General features: G+C 48.3%; 1 protein-coding gene across 3 annotated transcripts in view; it reads right to left on the bottom strand.

The window, feature by feature from the left end:
- CABP1 (calcium binding protein 1) overlaps positions 1 to 21,629 on the bottom strand; it is a 66,013-nt gene that overhangs the window by 20,938 nt on the left and 23,446 nt on the right. Inside the window, exon 2 of one of the 3 annotated variants that reach the window (XM_042441557.1) lies at positions 17,278 to 17,414. The gene's annotated coding sequence lies outside the window, so the exon portion shown is untranslated. Of the gene's footprint in view, positions 1 to 10,421; positions 10,574 to 17,277; positions 17,415 to 21,629 lie in introns of those variants that run through there. The other 2 variants (XM_042441558.1, XM_042441556.1) reach the window with 2 other exon arrangements.

Below are 21,629 nucleotides of genomic sequence, written 5' to 3'. Positions count from 1 at the left end.
TTTCAGGCTGTGCAGAGGTGATGCAGAGAAATCCTTGCCATGGCTTTTGGCTGGCCTGTCCTCTGAACTCTGGCTGGGCAGAGATGCTGAGGAGGGAAGTTTCCATGACTTCTGGCCAGTTTCCTCACAGATCCCTGGCCTTAAACAGGCTGGGCAGAGGTGATGTGGAGAAATCCTTTCCATGGCTTTTGGCTGGCCTGTCCTCTGAACTCTGGCTGGGCAGAGATGCTGAGGAAGGAAGTTTCCATGACTTCTGGCCAGTTTCCTCACTGATCCCTGGCCTTAACAGGCTGGGCAGAGGTGATGTGGAGAAACAGAGACATGGAGGGGATACCCCTCACCATCTCTTCCCACGGCTCCCATGTGCTGCAATGCTGTTTGCAGAAATCTCCTGTGCTCCCACCATGAAAGGGGGCAGCTTTGGAGGAGAGGGAGAGTCATTGGCAAAGCCAAGACCTTTCTCCAATCCTGGGAGCCCTTGCCATTTTAAGTCTTCTTCATGCTTCCAAGGCTGTAGTAAAGAAGCTGCAGAGCAACAGCAAACACATCCCAAAGGGTCTCCCTCTGAAGCCAGCTCCCTCTGTTGAGCTGGCAGACCCTGAGCTAGGGAAGCCTGGGTTAAGGATGGCCCTTCACCCATGCTCTCAGGGTCCTCTGCCATATCCACCACCAAAGAAGGGGGGAAAGGCAGGGAGAGGAGAAGAAGGGAAGACCAAGAAAACTCTCAAACCGCTTTCGCAGAAAGGAAAAACTTCGCTGGCTCGAAGAGAACATCCTGCTAGGAGCATAGGCAGGAACAAGACTGAGGCTCAGGGGGGCTAGCTCCTCCCTATATAGGGGCCGGTCTTTTGTTTATTGTCCCTGCCTACAGGAGCAAATAGGAGGAGCTAAACCCAGATTACAGGAGGACAGGACCCTCTCTGCTGGGAAATCTGCCAGTATTCCAAAGTTTAGGCAATCTGCCACCCCACCCCCCACCCCCCGCCGCCCAAAAACCAGTGCAGCCAGACTGTTTAGAATCAGTCGTAGCTCAGTGATAAAGTACTCGCTTTGTATGTTGAGGCTGAGCTCCAACAGTTACAGTGGCAGAGTGTAACTGTCTGCCAGTCCTGCTGTGCTGGAGGTCTGGGGATTGTAATGGATGTGGCCTCATGCCAACCGGCAGAGGAGGTGAGGATACCACCTTCTGCAACATCTTTGCAGCTCCTGCAGAGAAAAGCACTACATGGAGTTGCCTAGAGGCTCTGTGAAGAAAGGCATGTCCCAGGCCTGACTGCAGCACTGTCTCTAGAGTAGGCTACAAATGTTTGCCACCTAGTGACTAAAGATTTGGGCAAGTTTCAATTAAGTATGGTCAATTAGTAGACTTTTAAAACCCGCAAGTGTATACCTCTAGAGCCCCCCATGGAACCCATCCCAAGTTTCAAGAATCTGTGTTTCGTGGCTTCGTAACTAAGGTGAACACACACAGAGACACAATCTCTGTTGTTATAATAGGGAGATGGGTTTCTAAAAGCCCAGCCTTTCAGAAGGCTTTGGATATTCCAAGGGTGTATGTTTGGCTTTTAGGAAACAGATCCATCTTTAGGACAATCTGGTTCAGTCCTACTCTCTCTTCCTTCCTCAAATCTACCAGAGATGGGAAGCAATGAATTAAAGTAATGCAATTACATGTAACCTATATATATGTGTGCTGTGTCCTCCTCCTGGATATATATATCCAGCACACATGTTGCCATGAGCTCTTAACAGTTAATGAAACATCTTTGGCCTTTTCTACAACAGTTCCAGTCTCTGGATTCAACTTTCATATACACAAATAAACATATATATGCAAATGGTTTCCAGCCACGACACCCTCAATGGGAAACCACTGCTGTGAAAGATACCCTACAGAGGCTGGGGGCTTTCATGCCAATGGGGCAGTGAATTTGCTCCAGGTTTTACCCTGAGATGTCCAAGAAGCTGGACCCTATTTCCCAAAACAGGGAAACTCCATTTGGATATCTCATGTAAAGTTCAAACCAAAACCCAGAGTGGATACAACTGACATGGGACAACCAGCTGGGACATGTCCTATTTGTTTTGAGGATCAGCAAGAGCAGGAAAACAATTTATAGCTGAAATGGGGAAAGGAGAACCAGACATCATTGTTCATGCTTCAGCATTCCTCACAACAGTGTTCAAATGGTTTTGGAGGGGAGATGTCAGTGACTGACAAGAGGAGAGATGAGTGATCTGACAGGGAAGATTTGTAGGGAGAGTGGAGAATGCAGCAAAAGGAGGGCTTGAGGAGATGTGCTGGATGAACAGTTTTTGCATATTCCTGTACAAAACCACTGGGTTTCCCACAGGGAAAGCACTGTTTCCTGTGCAGAAAATTGGAGGGGGGGATTGCATAAGAAAACACTTTCCCCACAAGAAAATACATTTTCTCTCTCTCTGCAGAATAATTTCTGCACAACACTTTTGAGATGTTCACATACAAGGAGAATTGTGGAGAGGAATATTTGTCTTCTCCCACAGTGGGGAGAAAACTCCTTTCATTATTTGCCCTTGCATGTGAGAATGAAACAGACAAGAACATACATTCCTATATGGCACCAGAAAAGGGAGTGGGAGTAAAAGGGGGATCCGATACATTTATGGAGGGTGGGGTATGGGTCGCATCCCCTTGTGATGATAGCAGATGTGGGAGAGAATTTTAAAACATGCTAGCCACCTGGACCAGCCATGCTCCTTCTCCGTTGCCTGGCTTTAACATGGGCTCTCTGCTAAGGCTCTGCTTTCTCGGCGTGCTCAAGGCAGACCTGTCCACATGATACAAGCAAAGGAAAAGAAAACGTTCTCTATAAAGGTTCAGTTCGGGAATATGAAACCAAGAGAACCAAGGAAAGCAGAACAGCAAGAGGAGTGTGTGTGTGTGTGGGGGGGGGGATATTCCAAAGATACTTTCACTCTTTGAGTACTGGTACTCTGCAACCTCTCCATTGTAATTTTCAGCGGTCACTACTCTCTAATGTAGTGTCATCTCTAGGGAAAGGGTAGCCCCAAGGCTCTGTATACAGTCCCCGATTCCCCAAGGATTGCCCTTTTTCTGACCAAGGACTGAGTTTTCTCTCTTGGAAACCTCCAGTAGCTGCTGTTCACCTTCTAAACAGGACACATTTAGAATACTGTACAAGTTTTAAAGAGCCAGAAGTGAACCTGTGGCTACGTCCACCTTCCTCTTCCTAGCTTTCTTTCTCTCTTTGCATTTTTGGCTGTTCCTTTGGCCAGAGGTTTTCATGTCAGGAGTGCAGGGATGAATCCCCGCTGGGCATTACGCCAGGCTTTAAAGGGACTGTCCAAGGTGCTGGACTCATGGTGGAGCCAGGTTTCAGCATACTGGATAGCTCATTGATAGTTCGGTCTAAAACCCAGGAAAGAGTCGCGGCATCCCTTACATGGATGCTGACAACCATCACTGGGATATTTAAATTTTAGCTACATTCACCCCGCAAATAACCCACAGAAAGAGCTTTTATGTCCTAGATTTGCTCACTATCACTGTGCCCCCACACTAGGACACTTAGATGCTCTACTACCATCCTGCCCAATGGAACCCCCTCCCAATCTGCCCTTGCATGGTTCCCTTTTAAAAAACACACTAAAAAAACAATAAGCCTTATCGTGCCATTTAGGGCACAATAATGCTGCTCCCAAGCATACGTACAAAATCCGAGTCTTTGCTTTTCAGCACAATCCCTGCGAAACCGTACAGCCGCATGCTGAATTGTGAGCATTTTGCACTTTTTTAAAAAGGAAAAAGATAAAACTTTTGCCCCCCCCAAATGCCTGAATTCTGCAGGGTGTATCAGTGATGCAAGCACACACACACACTTCTGCACAATGTATCCTAGCTTTGCAAGTTTACTAACTGGGAGTTGCAAAGAACTTTGCAGAACAGAGGAAATAAATTCATTCAGCACGAGAGATCTCTTGCAAAGGCCTCTTTGGCATCTACCATTTCGGCAGAGACTGGCCCAAATCTCAACAGTCAGTCCCAATAATTCTCAGTCCTATATGATGCTGAGCTTATTTCAAGGATAGGGCTCAGAACCTCAGATAGCTGCTGTCAAATTCAGATTAAAGCCCAGAGCAGATTCACACAGACACCCCAACCGACAGAGAAGCCACAAGCTGCCACTGGAATTTAGCATCCATGACAAAGATCCCAAATTCAACCCTAGATATAGCCAGGCAAGAACAGGCAGTGGGTAAAGACATACAGCAAGATTTGGGGGATTTGGATTATCTTATATTGCCTCAAGGACAATCCAAATCATTCTGCTGCTGGGGGAAACTGCACATGCCATCCCCACAAGTCTTTCACGGAGCACAATCCAATATGATGTTCCCCAAGAAAGCAGGTGGCTTGCTCCATCCTCACTCATTTCAAAGAGGCTTGGACAAGGGGCAGCACTGGACTGGTCAGATCTCTTTCCCTTGAAATTTTGTCCCTGAGGATGCCGCTTCACCTTGGCTCTGGGTAGGGACGCCTTTGCGTCTTGCACACTGAGGCTGCTGGGTCTGTGCCAGCGGTACCATTCCCTGCCCATCTCTCCGTGAAGGCCCTTTGCTCATATTAAGCAATTACTCTGCCACGCCTGCCTCCTAACCTGTCATTAGTCTAATGCGACGCTGCAGCTTATCCTTCGATGAAAGGACATCTGCTTCCCCATGTCGCCCTCCACCATGAAAACAGAGCAAACTGAGCCAGGGCGGTTTAGCTCAGCCAAAAAGGACTGGGAGCCCAGTTACTGAAACAGCCGCTGCAGCCCTGTGCCATCCTGAACGCACCATGCCTCCTGGGCCCATTGGCTTTTGCCACATGCTTTACCTGGTGGGAACCTTTCTGCTGAGAACTCCTTCCCAACAACGGGGTTGGGATGCTCTGCAACACATGATGTCAATACATCCCTCCAGTTCAGAAGCATCAAATCTTTCTAGGGAGGCTGTCTCATCAAAGGAGTAGGAGGACATGCGCCTCTGCAAGTACTTTTTCTACAAAGCCCTGTTGGGGGAAGAAACAAACCTACTCTTTTGCTCTCAGAGAGCCGCATGCCCCCGACCCATGCCTGGCTCAGTCCACAAGCCATTCATGAAATGCCCATGTTATTTCTTTTGTTCTTGAGAATGCTGTGGCCCAAACTCCTGTGTCCAAAATCCATTCTGCAACCTTCAGATGACAAACCACAACTTCCAGCCACCAGCCTGAGGTCTCTCCCTCCCCTTTGTGGGAGAAGGCAGCAGTTCTATGGCCACACTCTGGATGCCCAGTACTTTGGGACAACTGTGATGCTATGGTGCTCTCTCACTACAACAGCTACTTTGCCTTCCTTCCTTTGCCACAACTGTCACCACAGCTTTTTCGTTCCTGCTGTGCCAACTGCCAGCACCTTCACTGTCCCAGTTATGCCACCAGGGGAATTCAAAAGGATCTCAGCCAGAGTTTTGTTTGCTTTAAAACAGTTTCCAAGTGCTTGAGAAAATTACCTCTTGACTACAAATGCCAGAATTCCAATAATTTCTGGGAGCTGTAGTCCCCCAAAATAACTTTTCTGAGCTCTGCTGCTAAAAGCCAGAACAGTGAGCTCCACTCATTTACGGAATCCCTTTTAAAAGATCATCAAGGTCTACAAGAGAAGCGGAACAAAGCAGTAGAAGAATAAAACATATCAACAGACTGCAGGTTGAAACGTTTTCCTACATTACAGTCTCCCTGCAAAATGAAAACAAATACAGATGGCAAGGGGCTAGGCTAGAACTTTCTCCCTGATGTGCTACTTTTCTGTTTCCCAGGAGATCTGAACACCCACTGAAATCCAAACTGGCACACTCCTCCATTTACTCTGCCGTTTCATCTTTCAACCCAAGCTAGAGGTCAAGACACCCATGCTTCCAATGGCAAAGTTTCTGGGGAAGTACATTTTTAGACTACAACCCCCAGAGTTCACTGTCTGGCAGGGGGATCCTGGAAGTTGCAGTCACAAAGTATCTTCTCCCCAAGCCTTGCCTCCAGCCACCATGGCCACTGGCTGTGGAAGATGGGAGTTATCATTCAACAACGTCTGGAGTGTGGCAGGGTCTTGAGATACATTGACATATGACCAAGAAAGAATAACTGCCCAAACTTTTGGAGAGAGACCATACAAATCATTGGCTTAGCTACTATTCCTATATACTTGTTCCTAAAGACTTGTTGGGCATTGCCTCTAGGTTATATGGCAACAGAGCCTCAAACATATTAATGGAGACTCTAGAACAGCCGCTTGGCCTGGAGATGCCCGTTCACCTTGCCTGCCTCTGGCTTTGCTCCATGTGTTGTCTAAAATAGCAGCTCCTCCATCATATCTTCACAACCACCCGGCATGGAAGTGTCCTCAGCCCAAACTCACCTGGAAAGGTCTGTGGCTCAGTGAGAAGTGGAACTCAGGAGTCTCTAATCCAAGCTTGGCATTCTGGCCATGATCCTGTTGGCTGGCATAACTACACACTGAAGGCAGCGATGCAGTGACAGAGATAAAATGGCTACAGGTCATGTGGTAAATGGGGGTGGTGGCATAGGAAGCCATCTCTACCAAGAGAGAAAGATACCCTACCAACTCCTGGTGGCAGAGGTGGCTCTGTCTCTTGCCTCCACAATGCCACTGGGCACCACTCCCAGAAGCGCCTTACACTGGCATAACCAAGCATTATTACTCTTGGCATCAGTCTCCAAGAAGATATTGGACAGTTGTTGCTAATACCACATAGGCTCACATATTATTTTTTTTACTGTAAGTAGGAATGTAGTTTGGGGAGGACAAAATGAGGGCATGGCCCCCAAGTAAGAATTTACCCCCCACAGTGAAATTTTCCTCCACTCCCCAAATTTCTAGCACTTAGGCATCCAACGAAAGGCGCCAGGCAAAGTGATCCAGGGAACGCAAACTCAGTAAATAGAAGGGGTTGAGGTGTAAAATATTCCCCAGTGTCTCACCATTGGCATTGCTATAAATGGGGGAAATAAAGAAAAAAAACATTGTGCGGGAAGAAGTTTTATTGGGGGACAAGCCTGCATTTTGTCCCTTCCTGTAGCCAAACCCCAGCTGGGATGACATTTCTGTGTAGGAAAGAACATTTTTTTTACTAACACTGCTGTATTAAAAAAGCAAGGTGGCATCTTCCACCCAGAGTATAGAGAAGGAATCCATTGCTCCTTGGGCAAGTAACATGCTGATATGCATGACCACCACCACCACCCCACACACAATGTAATGTGTGAAACACTTGCTGACCAAAAAGGCAACAGTGTCACAGCAGGGTTGTTTTTTGTTTTTGTTTTTGGTCTCTTTTTAAAACCAGTTCAGCTCACTGCGCCGATCCCTGAGGTCTCTTAGAGCTACCATGCAATTTCACCACCATCTGCCACAGCTGCCTGAGGAACGCAGGTTATGCCTTACAACTGCAAGCCTTCCCGATGCTTCCTAAATCTTCCCCTGGATATAAGCATGCTTAACTACACTACGTCTCCTGTCCAAATCCCACTCAACTCACCTTTTAGCTGCCGCATTTCCCCCACAAGACAACCATTTCTGGACTGTGGAGGGCACAGCAACAAAAAAGCATCCCACTTTGTTGCTATAGTTGGATGCGCAATGAAGAAATAACTGATCCCGGAGAATGCCCATTGCTGAGTGTCCAGCTATTCGAATTTGGCTGGACACTGCTCCACCTCCCTGCTCTCCAGCGACCAGTAAATGTCTCCGTTGGGGGAAGCTTTCGCAGAAGAAAAACAGGCTGAGGGAAATTTTGGTCACTGCATAGTCAGTACACAACTCCAGCCTCCTCTACCCTACAAAAAAGCAATTTACACAGATATGCGTTGCAAAGAATTCTGTAAGAACTGAGGCAGAGTGGGTTTTAAAACTGACATCTTTAGTCCGCAGAGACCAGAATCTTGACCTCCTCTCAAATTTCCACTGAGTTTTCTGGTGCTCCTCTTTTCTTCCACCAGTTATCTAGCAACCCCTTTCCCTCCTCAGCATCTGCTGGCATACAAAGCAAACTTTTAGCCTTCGTTCTCACGTTCCTTCTTTTTGCCCAATAATTGGTTTGAGAGTTTCAGCTCGAGGCATTTTTGAACTTAAATCTCAAGTTAGTGTCTACATGGCAAACGCAGTGTACAAAGGCAGTAAGATTCCATACACTGGGGAAAAGTTTGCATTGTGTTATTACATATGTTAACTTTTTATGATTTTATATAGCCCCTGAAGAAGGCATTTGATAGCATATGCAGGCCAAAAGACACTGGGCTTTTTATCAATAAATCATTCATCTCCTGAGCAGCTTGAGACGTGTCTCCAGTTTCTTCTGCGTAAACTAGACTTAGGCCACCATAAACTCACTAACAGGAGGCCAGCCCCCCTTTTGTCTTCCAAAAAGTCCAGTAATGGACTTCCAACTCCTTCCATTTCCCCTCTCATTCCGGAGCATTTGGGGCAGTCTGTGTAGCCCCTGGAAGCTCCTGAAGACAGAAACCTGGAACCTAAACCAACCAAAGTCACCTACTCTTCCCCACACTGTCCCTTACATAGTTTGCCCCTAAATCTGGGGTACCAGCAAGAGGGTACATTGTAAGAGACTGAGACTGGAACCCTGTGGTGGCTTTCCGCTGGTGCACATGTCATTATGTCAACAGTGTAAGGAACCCTGGGACACCAACCTTTGCCCAAGTAGTTGCCTGGTCTAAGGGGCTGAGGAAGTGCGGTCCTTAGTGATGCATGAGGAGCTATGTTACGATACTGCGGCTGCTATGGGATCAATGGCACAATGGGGAGGCTGTCGGGATAGATCTGTACTCCACAAGTGAGGAACAGAGTTGCAGCCACAATCTTTGAGTGCTGTTCCTGTGAGGGCTGCAAAAGGAAAACCCAGCTGAAGGGCAAGCCTCTCCAGAAAGGAGTCTCTATAGGATGGTTTTGGCACCAGCGGCTCAGTGCCCGGGAGGAAAGCAACCACCTCTGGCCCAGCTCCACACCATGTGGGACTGTTTGGGAGCTCTGGAACTGAGTCAAGAGGGGGTTGGATGTGGCTTGCACACAGGCTGGCTGGCGTGTGCCCACACACGCATCGCTTCGCTTGGGCCGCTCTCTGGCAACTCTAGAAAGTGTGCAGGGAACGCAAGTGGGCTCCTCACAGCCCTCCCCACCTCATCCTCGGCTCTTTCACTGGGCAGAGACAGCTTTAACAATAACAATAACAAAATCCTTGGAGGACAAAAAGGCCTTTCGTGGCTGGATCTGATAATTCTCTCAGCCCCGATTCAAATGTCAAATGGCAGGTGGTCCATCTGGGAGGAGGAGTGGGGTAGGCACCTCAGGTGGTAGATGCTCAGCGCTTTTCAGGGTGGCACAGTGGGAGACTGGCAGGGCATGTGACCTGCCAAACACCTGGTTTCTACAGGATGCTGTCCTACCTTCATTCCATTGGTAATGATGAATGGGGCCCATGGCAGAGCATCTCCCATTCCTTATGCCACAGGATGGTGCTTTGGCTTTGGGCACAGAGGGGGCCAGCCTAGTGAAGGCCCTGAGGCAGTGTCACAAGTGACCTTCCAGTGGCTTTTGGGTGTGAATGCACACCAGGGAGCAAAAACGAATGGTCACGGGGCCCAATACAAATGTACTCTCACTTTGGATGGCGGTGCTGGTTGAGGCTAGCATCCTGTCCATGCCCTCCATCAGGGTGAGCCTGCCTGGCATAGGCAGGGACGGTGGGAGCAAATTGGAGAAAGAGGGGCCCCAGCTCTAGTAGATTGGGTCCCGCTTCCCTCAGCTTTTGTGCAGCCTTGGCAAGAGTGGCCTGCCAGGAGCCCTTCTTCCCTCGAGGAAAGTGGAGGCAATCCAGGGAGATCTGAAAGGCAACACTGGTCTTCTTGGAAAGCTGGTCTAGTTCAAATGGCACAGATGGGGTGCAAGGTCAGTGGAAAGAGAGGCCCCTGGGTTTTGGGAGGCCGAGGAGGGGGCTGCCTCTGCCCAAAGCCAAAGGGCCCCAGCCCCGGATGACAGGGAGGACGCCACCCAGGCCATGCCCTGCTCAGGAGCCGAGGAGGGACCCTTGAGGCTATCCAGTCCCACCCCTGCCAACTTCTCTGGAACAGAGCTCCAAAGAGGGAGGCTCTGCCCAGTTCTCCTCCCGAGTGGCCCACATCCCTGCCTTGCAGCCCCCTTTGGCAAAACTCAAGGGCTCCCTTCTCGAAATCGGACTCTGGAGACGTTCCCCTCGGAAGGGGCTCTCGGAGAAGCAGCGCATTTTCACCCGAGGAGGGCATTCGGAGAAGGAAGGAAGGAAGGAAGGGGAAGGGGAAAGGGAAGGCTCCCAAGCGAGGAACCTACCTGGCCGAAGACCGGGCGGAGGAGCGGGTGGAGGCGGTGGAAGAGCGGGTCGGCTTCCCGGGCGTTGGCTGGCTTGTTGGCGGGTCCCTTGCCGGCGCCGTCGGGGCCCGGGTGGAGGAAGTCCCGGCTGCCGGCCCTGGGGCCGCCCAGGCCCGTCCCCCGCTCCGCCTCCCGCGCCGCCCCGTCCCGCTGGCCCTCCTGGCTGGACCGACGGCGCCCCGAGCCCCGCCGCCCGCGCCCCACCGGAGGAGGAGGAGGAGGCTCCGGCTCGGGCTCCGGCTGCTGCCCTTGCCTTTGCCGCCTGAGGCTGCCGCCGTCGGAGGAGGAGGAGGCGGAGGAGGAGGCGGCGCTGCCCGGGCGGCAGAGGGGCCTCCTGGCGCTGGGCTCCTGCTCGGGAGGCCAAGGCGAAGCGGAATCCGGGCTGCCCAGGCTGCGCCGCCCGCCCGCCGCCCGCAGCGAAGGCGCCTTGGCGTGGCTGGGGCGCAGCGAGGAGGACGAGGAGGAGCTCATGCTCGCCGGCGGAGGAGGAGGAGGAGGAGGAGGAGGCACAGGCGGCGGCGGCGGCGGCGGGCGGCTCTTAAGGCCGAGGGGCGGGGGAGGGGCAGACGCCGCTCTCTCTCTCTCTCTCTCTCTCTCTCACGCGCGCTCTCCCCCTCCCTCCCTCCTTCTCTCCTGCCTTCCTTCCTTGGGAAGCCCTCTTTCAGCACCAGCGGCCGAGGACAGCGCCAGCAGCACTACTCCCGATGCTGCTGCCTCTGTCTCTCTCTGCCTTCGCCCGGGAGCCTCCCGCCTCCCCCGGGGCTTCTTGGCTGCAAGGGCCTGGCTTGCGGCTGCAGGGGAGAGCGAAGGCAGCCCCCCATAGCCTCCGATCGCTTCCCAGGCCCAAAGACCCCCCTCCCTACTTCCCTCCTTCCTGCCCCGGGCCTAGAGTTGGAGTGAGTCTCCTTCCTTGGAGGCCTTTAAGCAGAGGCTGGATGGTCATCTGTCCATGGGGAGACTTCGATGGAGAGTTCCTGCACGGCAGACTGGGCTTGGGCTGCATGGCCCTCCTTGGGGTCTCTTCCAGCTCTTGGATTCTATGGTCATACAGTCCAACCGTGCCATGCAGGGATACATAGGAACGTAGAGTTCCCAAAGGGCCCTGATCCCAGTCCAACCCCCTTCTTCTGCCATGCAGGAACTCTCCGTCGAAGCATCCCCACTGACAGATGGCCATCCAGCCTCTGCTCAAAGGCCTCCGAAAAAGGAGACTCTGTTACACTCCGGTTTCCTTATGGTTTCCGGACCCTTCACCATTTTGGTGGCCCTTCTTTGGTCACGCTCCAGTTACTCAATGTCCTTTTTGAATGGGGTGCTTTCAAAGGGCTGAACCAAGGGAAGGGTTCAGAAGTCTTTCCTTTTAAAGTTGGGACTAAAACCCAGCCCCTCAGCCCTCAGGCATTGCCTCCCTCAGTCCTTTCTCCCAGGGAGAGGAAAGCACCACATGCTTCTCTCCTTGCCTACCTTTCCAATGTATCATGTCTTCTTGGGGTCAGAAATGAGGGGGAATGACTTTGGGGGCCCACATTTCCGCCTCTGTCCCAAGATGGCCTCTGAGGAAGCAAACCAAGTCCCTTTCCCTGGCTCTGCCTGACCTGAAAAATTTCCGAAGCCTGACCTGAAAAAGCCTTTGGCTGAAGGCTGAGCCAGCCCTAATGGATTAGGTCTCCTTTGAATGAATGGGAGGACGGGGGGCATGTTTTCCTTCCTGGGTGGCCACATCTCTTTGGCCAGCGCAGTGTTGGCCAAAGGGTCAACTGGCAGCCAAGGGATCAGGCCAGAGATGGAGAGGAGGAGGAAGAGGCCCAGCTCAAATTCTATGCTGTAATCCATCTTGGCTTCACGATCCCTTGGGGGCCTGAGGGACAAAGGTATTAAGGTGTCATTGCCGTCTCTCTTGCAAGAGTAAGGAAGGAAAGTGTCCGGCCAGGTGGGCATCCAATATCAACAGCCAAAGGTCACACAGCTTCCTGGGTCACCTTTCTCAGGTGCCTCACTGACATACCTAGAGGCTGGCAGCAGCGCTGCCAGGGGAGCCTCACTGTGCCCTAGTTCTTAGGCTACAGCAATGCAGAGGCCACAGTCAAAACGAGGGGTTGCGTGGTGGAAAGTTACGCCAACACGGATAATGCCACAACTGAGCTACACCGTGCCATGTCGAAGTGGACTTGATAGCAAATAGCAACAACAAGAAGGGTGTGTTGCATGTATGGATCATGGCTAGTAGATTAGTCCCTGGTTGGTGGACATTGGGTGCTGGGGGGGGATGCGCCTACCATTTCCTCATTGTTCTGGCATTTCTCTGGCGGCTGTCTCTCCTCACTTGGGAAGGCAGCGCATAATGGCTTAGCAGTGTATCTCTTCCTTCCCTGCTGCATAATTGCTCTCTTAAGAATGAAACAAGTACATTGCACAGTTCATTTCCTCACTGGAAAGAACCAATTTTGTTTTTAAAAGCCAACAAGGAACAAAAACACATTCGTGTTACACCAAATGTACATTTCCGCTAGGCGGGAAATTCTGTGTCACAGAGCAGGAGGACTCTTAGCTCAATGCAGGCTAGTGGCAGCTTGGGTCTTCTGTGCCAGTGGGGTGGCATTGCAGCTCTGAGATTGGAGTGCATTCCAATATAACCATATCCCTCTAACATATATAAGCATATAACCATATCCCTCTAACTTTCCCATGTGCCTGCCTGCCTTTTAGACCTTTGCATGTTGAGCACACAGCCCAAAAAAGGTGTTGGCAAGTAAGTTTGGCTCCACCAGATAAGTACTAAATGCACTTAGAAGATTTCCTTGTGCTCAGTTGGCAACGGTCTAAAAGGCAGCCAGGTGGGCAGGGATGTGGGGGGACATGACTGAGACGCTACACTGGGGCTCCACAGGAGAGAGGAGTAAGCAGTAAGCAGCAGCAGCAGCCCTTCCCAGGGACTGAACAGCTGCCAGGGACGAGGCTTTGGGACAGAGCATAAGGGTAAGAGAATAGCCCTCCGTGCCCAGTCTGAGAAGAGACATAAGCATGCGTAAGCTGCTGTTACGCACGTGGATGTCACTAACAGGATGCCAGCCCCTGCGTGCCAGGTTCTCTCTCTCTATTTTAACTCTATGTTTTTTGCAGGCAAATGCCCACACACGTCTTTTCTCTCCACATGTTCGTAACCAATTTGTACCAGGTATTGGAAACTTCCTTCATCCAGAGCCCTGTAAAAATTCCTTTATAAAGTGTGATGAATCAACACATGAAGGGGGGGGGGCATGTATTAGTCCTGCTCATCTCCAATTCCATCACAATCCTTATGTGGAGATGGATGAGTTTAAACAGGAGAGTTTCCATGGCCCTAAAAATCAGGGTTCCTGATGACATGGATATCCAGACCTAACAGAAGTCCTGCACAGCTAGAGCTGCCCCTTGGGTGAAAAAACACACATAGGCCAAGATCCCACAAGCAACCATACACTGCAATGCACATCTGACTGTACATATACACCTGCATGTGCATCAGCCTGCCCAGTGGCATCACATGTGCAACTCTGCTTCTGCAAACTTGAACTGAATGAAGATATTTCACACCAGACAAGAATGCCTAACCCCTTCCGTAGGAGAAGATACGCAGAACGAGATACAGGAGTCTGGACATATAGCTGTATGAACTGATGTACACATGTTCACTTACAATAAATGAGTGTGTAGGGGCAAGCTACCTAGTGCCAATTCCATTTTGGTTCTGAGAAGATGCCATTGGAAATGCTGAGGAGGATCCCAAGTAGATGAGTGCTTTCTTCAACTCCATCCTTTCCCATTTTTATTCTGCTTTGAATCTTACCTTCAGTTTTTCCAGTTACCTGAACTGTTCCCAGTCCTACTTTCCCTGCCTTATTAAAGAAATTCTCATCGGCCACTATTTTTGACTTTTATTAGCATATTTGTTCCATTTTCAACATTTCCTAATAGCGGTTTTGCGTGGGTAGATTAAAAAATAATCTACTCAACCAGGCTCCTTATAATGATGTCTTCGAGAGAAAGTAACATTTCCGGAGAGCGTGACTGCAAGAGCCACCAAACTCATTAGGACTGACTTGGTTGCAGAGTAGCAGCAATACTTTTATGCACAATTGCTGAAATAACATTGCACAGATTATCATTTACACAGAACCTCCCACCTCAAATCCTTATTTCTACAGTTTGTTAGTCGGGGGGCTTGAACATGGTGGTAATAACACAAGAGTCACAGTATTCAGTCAAGCATAAAACCAAGGGCCACACAATATATATACCCCACACACCTCCAATGCCACCATTCCTTGAAGATGCCAACCACAGATGCAGGTGTCAGGAATAAATTCTTCTAGAAATGGTCACATAGCCCCCAAAAATATCAAACATCTTGTTTGATAAAAGGACTAGAGGTCCTGAGAGCTTGCCCAAATCAGGTTTGGGGTATCGGCACAATGTGGGTTTTGGAAAATGGCCTGCTGTGTTCTTCCAGGAGAAGCAAAACCTCTCAATGGGTAAACAGATACCCAGAAACCACTTTATCAATACAGGTATACCCCATAACTTGTAAATAACTACAACCATACGGATCAGTACTCTGTGGCTGAGAGCCACACTACTTCAGTTACTTCAGCACAGAGTAAATATCCACCTGCAGAGCTACATTACTCAACCACTGTAATGAATACCAATGCGGCACAATGTGTGGATCAATAGTCAATAGCCACGGCTGGCAATAAACCTGCAATGCACAATGTGCAAAGGCAATGCATAGGGGCAGGATACTAGCCTATGTGTAATTACATGTCTAACGGTTTTTCCAGATTGCCCTAAAGAAGCACAAGTTCTTGATTTATAGCTCCGAATGAATGAATGAATGAATGAATGAATGATTTATAAACCGCTGTTCCTGGCAGATCATAGCGGTGATCTGCTTTTGCTGGGCTTTGTAGATTAGCATGGCCCTGTGCAATCCCACTTTTTCAGATGCTTTTAAAACATTTCTCCCTCCTCCTCCCATTTTCCCCACTTTGTCCTCTGCTAACTTCAGTTGCTGCAAACTGCGTTCAAAGTGCAAAGTCATTTGTAGTCAGTTAACTGAGCAAGGGAGAGAGGAAGAAGCAGAGTCTTGCCCTTCCCAGTAGGCCCAGGCAAAAGCAAACTGCTGCAGACTCTCCTAGCTTGTATGTTCTTCCTCATCAATAACCTTTGCCATCTTGACCACACTGGTGTGGCTTAGCCAGACATGTCTTGGTTTTCACCTGTGAAATGTTGGAGGGTACACTTTGCACATTTGCTTTGGAAGTTCTTTGCCGCTTTTCTTTTGCAGCTGCTGCTTAATTTTGGGATCCAGATGCATTGGGAGAGGCTGGTGCTGCCTTTGGAATACAAAAGAGCTAGTAGATCTCAGGCTGGCCGGCCAGAGGAGCTCAACCACTAGTCCCAAGGAGGAGAAAGAATCTAATATTCCTAAACTGTTAACTACACGCACTGCCTCTCCAGAGAGTCTGGATTATTTGCCATCTGGCAGTGCAAAATTGTCAAGACACTTAATATCTTACGTAATATGCTTATTCACTGCTTCCCAAGGAGGAGCAAATGCTGAGGAATGTAATTCAAAGTCAGAGGCAAGATTCCCTTTTCTACTCAGGGAAAGCAAGTCGGGATGTTCTGCTGGTGCTGCAAAGAAACCAAGCAGAGCTTTGTATTGTAGCTCAAACATTTTATGGTTTTGGTGACAGCTTCAGCCAGGTTCCGATTCTAACAGCACCTGCTGTCTCTGGCAAACTAGGATGGGACACAAATAAATGCAGACGCTATCCTGTACATGCCTCACTGAAACCAATAGGAATAAAAGCATGGGAGGTGGCCCATGTTAATTAGCCAGAGTCAGGTTGTGCCATTTGGATTTTCCACTTTGGGGAGAGCATCTGTCATGCGCCACTGCTCCTCAAATCATCTAAAGACCTTCTTTGCATAAGCTCTCAATAGAGGTCTGGAGTTTGCGAACAGGAAAGAATCTGAAACCCATCTGCGGTGGCTTTATGTTCTCTTTAAGCTACAAAGTGGTAATTCTGTGAAAATGAATTCCAGTGAACCAAGATAAATGTTGGAGCAAATCATCTAATTACAGCATGCAAAATCGCTCCAGTGAGATACTGTCAAGCATTGCAGGGATGGAGCTGGAATTAGCCCTGGTGGATCTATAAGATGAGTGTGGGGTAATGGTTTGAGGGTTGGACTAGGACTCCAGGAGACAAGGTTTCCAATCCCCATTCAGCCATGGAAACCCACTGGGTGAGGAGGCATGTTTTTGCTCTTCTACTAGAACATGAGCCAATGGACTCAAAGAAAAAGAGATGCCATCTAAACATCAGAAAGAACCTCCTGATGGTAAGTGCTGTGAAATGGATGCCTCAGAAGGCAATGGACTCTCCTTCTTTGGAGGTCCTTAAAAAGAGTCTAGGTGGCCATCTTTCAGTAGTACTTTAGATGTCTATTTCTGCATTGCAGGGGGTTGGACTAGATGGCCTTTGCAATTCTGAGTGCTAGAAATTTCCTTCTTTACCAAAGGAAGGAAGGAAGGAAGGAAGGAAGGAAGCTGAAATGCTCAAGAAACATAACTGCATAGCTGGTGTCACATTTTGCATTACAGGGAACAAGTAAGTACAAAAAAAAGCACTGAACCTCTTTGCCTTTCTTTTGAGGAGTAAGAAGGAATCCCGGAAAGGAATTCAGGCGGCCAGACATTTCCAAGGAACATAGCAACTACCTTGGTAATTAATTAAAATAATAGATAGAAATAAACCAGGAAACTGACCTGTTGTTGCTTGAGCCGATGTTGATGATTTTGCTTCTGATCTGAATAACAGAAAACTCTTGAGGAGTAGCACCCACAGACCTCTGAAGTCGTTTCATGCCATGTTCCACAGACAAGAGAACCAAACCAGCAATTATCTGAAGGGAAAAAATACATCCAAGTTTGTCCATCTGTCCCAAAGTTTCACAGAAATGTTCAGGATGTTAACCTAAGTTGACATATCATCTTTGGTTACATTCAGTTCATACATGTGCATTTGAGAGCAAATGTAAGAGTACAGAAACTCTGAGTGTTTGTTTGGGAAGTAGCTGAAGTAGTTGACAGACTGGACCCAAAACCTTATTCCAGTTTTCCTTACCCATTACAGAATCTCCAAGTTTGGTGATGCTGTGATCAAGCATATAGATTTGTATAGTAAGTGAATGAGAAAAAGAGAGAGAGATTGATAGAATACATGGAGGGTGGTCCTCTAGATGTTGTTCAGCTATGATTCTCAGGACTCCCCACCATTGGCTGTGCTGGCTAGGGCTGATGGGAAATGTATTCCAACAACATCTGGAGGACGACTGGAGGGGTAGACCTCCAGTCCACATCTGGAGAATTACCCCTTTTATGCCTTTAAGTTGTTTCCCACTTATGGCAACTTGAAGGTGAACCTATCGCAGGGTTCTCTTGGCACGATTCATTCAGACGTGGCTTGCCATGGACTTCCTTTGAGGCTGAGAGAGTGTGGCTTGCCCAATGGCACCCAATTGATTTCCACGGCTGAGCAGGGATTTGAAGCTTGGTCTCCTGGAGTCTTAGTCCAACACTCAAATGGACTACATCGCATTGGTTCTATGGATAAATATCAGGCCAAAGGATTTGCCCAGCTAGAAGACCAGCATTTCTTTTTATTTCTTTATTTTACTCTTAGTGATGATCGCTTTCTGGGATCAGGGTTTTCCCCAATCTTATTACCTGAAGCACTTTTGGCTGGAGATGCCTGGGACTGAACTAGGGACCTTCTGCATCCAAAGCAGTTCCTTTGCCACAGAGCTATGGTCCCAGGGGAGGCTGATCCGACATGCTTATAGATGGAAGGATCTTTATGCTGCTCAGTGTTCCTCTTCAGGCTTTGCTTCGCAGGAGAAGAATAATCCCCAGAGCATTACAAAGCTGTAGTTGTCTTTCCAAATCTAATGCCTGTACACAAAGTATAGCTTACACATGTAGAGCACCTAGTAGCAGATGGCTCACTGTGGTTGAGGGAAGCTGGTGGGACTAATAATAATAATAATAATTTTTATTTATACCCCGCCTTTCCAAAATATGATCAAGGCGGCTTACAAAAGATTAAAAACATCACAGTACAGAGTTTAAAACATCCCTACAAAGGAACAGGAATCAATACAATTACATATATCAGGGGCAGGAGACTATGTTCAGCTATACTAATAAAACTGTTCCATGGAAGAAATGAGAGTTGGCTTGTTATGTTGAAAGCATCTGGTCAGTAAGTAGAAGGCTTCCAGGAGAAGCAATTTGTCCTTTCTCAGCTCCTGTGGAGAGGTCTCCAAGTGCACACCTGTGGGGATGTGTGCGAATGCAATGTGCGTCAGACCCACAGGTTTCCTTGCAATAACCAAGGCATAACTACATGCGTACACTCTCCTCTATTCATTGTAAGGACAAGTATTTTCGTAATAAAAATATTCACACAAAGCCTGAAAGGGCCCTGAGGACATCGGAGTGCCAAAAATGTCTTTTTCTTTGTCACTGAAAGAACTGGAGACTTTCCCAGATTGGCCAAGTGAACGCAGTACAGCTGCAATTACAGCTTTCCCTTTCTCATCCCCTGAAGATCTAGCGTTCACTTTGCTCCTTAGGAACTGTTACATAAGGTTGTCACCATCGGAGGGCTGCACTGCCTCACGTCCAGGATGGCAGTGTTTCAATGGCTGGCAAAAGAGTTGGAGCTGCTCAGTCTCAAAGAATCAAGTGTTAGTCCTGTCAATGGGCTCGAAGTCTGGTGGGGATGGAAGGCTAGTGCCTGCCAATGGGTAAACTTACCTCCTTCTGCACAGGACAGCACTGAGAGTGTCAGACAAGGCTCTGGCTGGGTCTGGTCCTCAGTTCTGTACAGAAGGCATTCTTATATCCTTCCACCTCAAAGTAAGTTAATCCATGGCTGATCCACCAGCATGGCCAGAAGAGTGCTCTAAACCCTGTGGGGAGTCCCAGCTACAATAGGCCAGTTGACTGTTGGACGGCGAGTCAACACTTACGTAAATATCATTAATTGCATAGGTTTACACTAGTTGGGAATGCCAACAGGATTTCAGGCCTGCCTGTTTTGAACCCCTATCATCATTCTCTCGGGCCAAAATGTTGCTTTCACACAGTGGTCTTTGAAACAAAATGCCATCAGGCCATACTGAGAGCTGGGGATTTTATACCATAAAATAAGTTGTAGGTCACTTGAAATGATGCAAACACAAAGCTAAGAGAGCGTCACCTATTGAGATGCTCTAGACAGTGCCAAGCTCCATAGCGAATCTTCATGCAAGAGATTGTCAATAAGTGGCAAATTTCATAAGCACCAACAGCTTAATCAGAGTGCACAAAGTCTCAGTATACACCAGTATATACGCTAGCTGTAGATATATAATTGAATACTAAAGTCAGGATTGTCCATGGCATTGTATTTCCAGTTTTTATATGTGGTTATGAAAGCTGGCTCATTTGAGATGTGGCACTGGAGGAGAGTTCTATGGAAACTGTGAACTGCTAAAAAGGTCAATAAGTGGGCCCTAGAACAAATCAAGCCCAAACTCTCCCTAGAAGCCATGATGACTAAACTGAGGCTGTTGTATTTTGGACATATCATGAGAAGACATGACTTACTAGACAAGACACTATTGCATGGTAAGGTAAAAGGCTTACAAAACGTATACAGGACACTCTCTTAATAGGCGTATGGAATTTGTGGTAAAGGCTAAATAAGAAAGTGATGAAGCTGGCTGAGTCCAACGGATAGCTTTGGTATTTGAAACTCAGCACTGTGAAAGATGGCCATGGACAGTCACACCACTCTCCCATTGGTTCTCTTGTGCATAGCTGAACTCAGTCAATATCACTGGGTTAATGGGTTAGAACTGTCCATTACCCAACCCTTTAGTGCTCCGTTTGACTTATGTAACAAGTTAACTTTGTAAATGATGAAATGCAATTAAAGGTAGTTGGAAAGACAGCTATAAATGGAGGCTAACCCCCCACACACACCCTTTTCAGGAGGCATCTTTTAAGTTTTCCTCAGGGTCTTGGTTGTTCTGATGGCAGCCTCTTCTCATAAGTACAGATTTCTCATCAGGAGAATCAGATATAGTGGTACTCCCATTTCGTTGAGAGCATCCCATAACTTTTCATGATCTATACAGGCAAAGGCTTTAAAGTAGTAAAAAAAACCACACACACATTTAGATTTTCTGTTGGAATTCCCTGGTGCGCAATATGATCCCTACCCCTAGTGCCTCTTTTTTTCCTGGCCCCAGCTTGCACCTCTGGCATTTTTTGCTCTATGTATGGTAGGAGTCGTTGCTGCAGAATTTTGAGCATGTTGCTGCTTGCATGGGAAATTAGTGCTATTTTATTTGGGGTTCATCTTCATAAGAATAGTTCCCAGACGGCAAAGGGAACAGGCTTTGGGAGCAGGCCATGTGGTTGGCGCAGTCCCGATCCTGGCCAGAGCGGACTCAGACCACTCCTTCACAGCCTCATTGACACCACTGCCAATGGTGACTAGAATCTGGATCTTCCAAGCCCCAGTGCTTGGAAGCCCAGTGTGAAAACTTAAGAAGAGTAATGCTGGCTCTCACCCGAGATCTGTCCAGTGAACCTTCCACTGCTCTCTAGGTTGCACCTCTACCCAAGAGGGCCACATTTCAGGACAGCTTTCAGTTAGAAAAACTGAAAAAAGTTGAAAGAGAGAATCCCAGAAGTCCAGGTATCATCCAGGGTGGCCACATGGTCTGACAATCTTGTCACGTGCTTTTACTGTCCATGGAAACAGCGCACAAAAGCATTCTGCAGCACAGAAATGGGAGCATTTTTTTCTCTACCACTCACTGAGCCACTGTAACATTTGGAATGCAAACGTGACAGCCCAAATCAGAACAAGAGATTTGCCTTTAAGTATAAACTGAAATAGGCTTAAACACTTCAGAGGCCTCATGCATTTTCAGTGGCTTGATGTGTAAGGAACTAATTGAAGGTCAGGATGCAGAGACACGGAATGGGAGCCATTACTAGGCACTCGAGACAGGCACTTGTGCATAAGGAGGTTATATAAGATGTGCTTTCAGATATCATCG

The sequence above is a fragment of the Sceloporus undulatus genome, chromosome 10 (genome assembly GCF_019175285.1).
Source record: "Sceloporus undulatus isolate JIND9_A2432 ecotype Alabama chromosome 10, SceUnd_v1.1, whole genome shotgun sequence".
Lineage (NCBI taxonomy): Eukaryota > Metazoa > Chordata > Lepidosauria > Squamata > Phrynosomatidae > Sceloporus > Sceloporus undulatus.
Note: the sequence above shows the minus strand (reverse complement) of the source record. Positions and strands in the feature narration are given on the sequence as shown.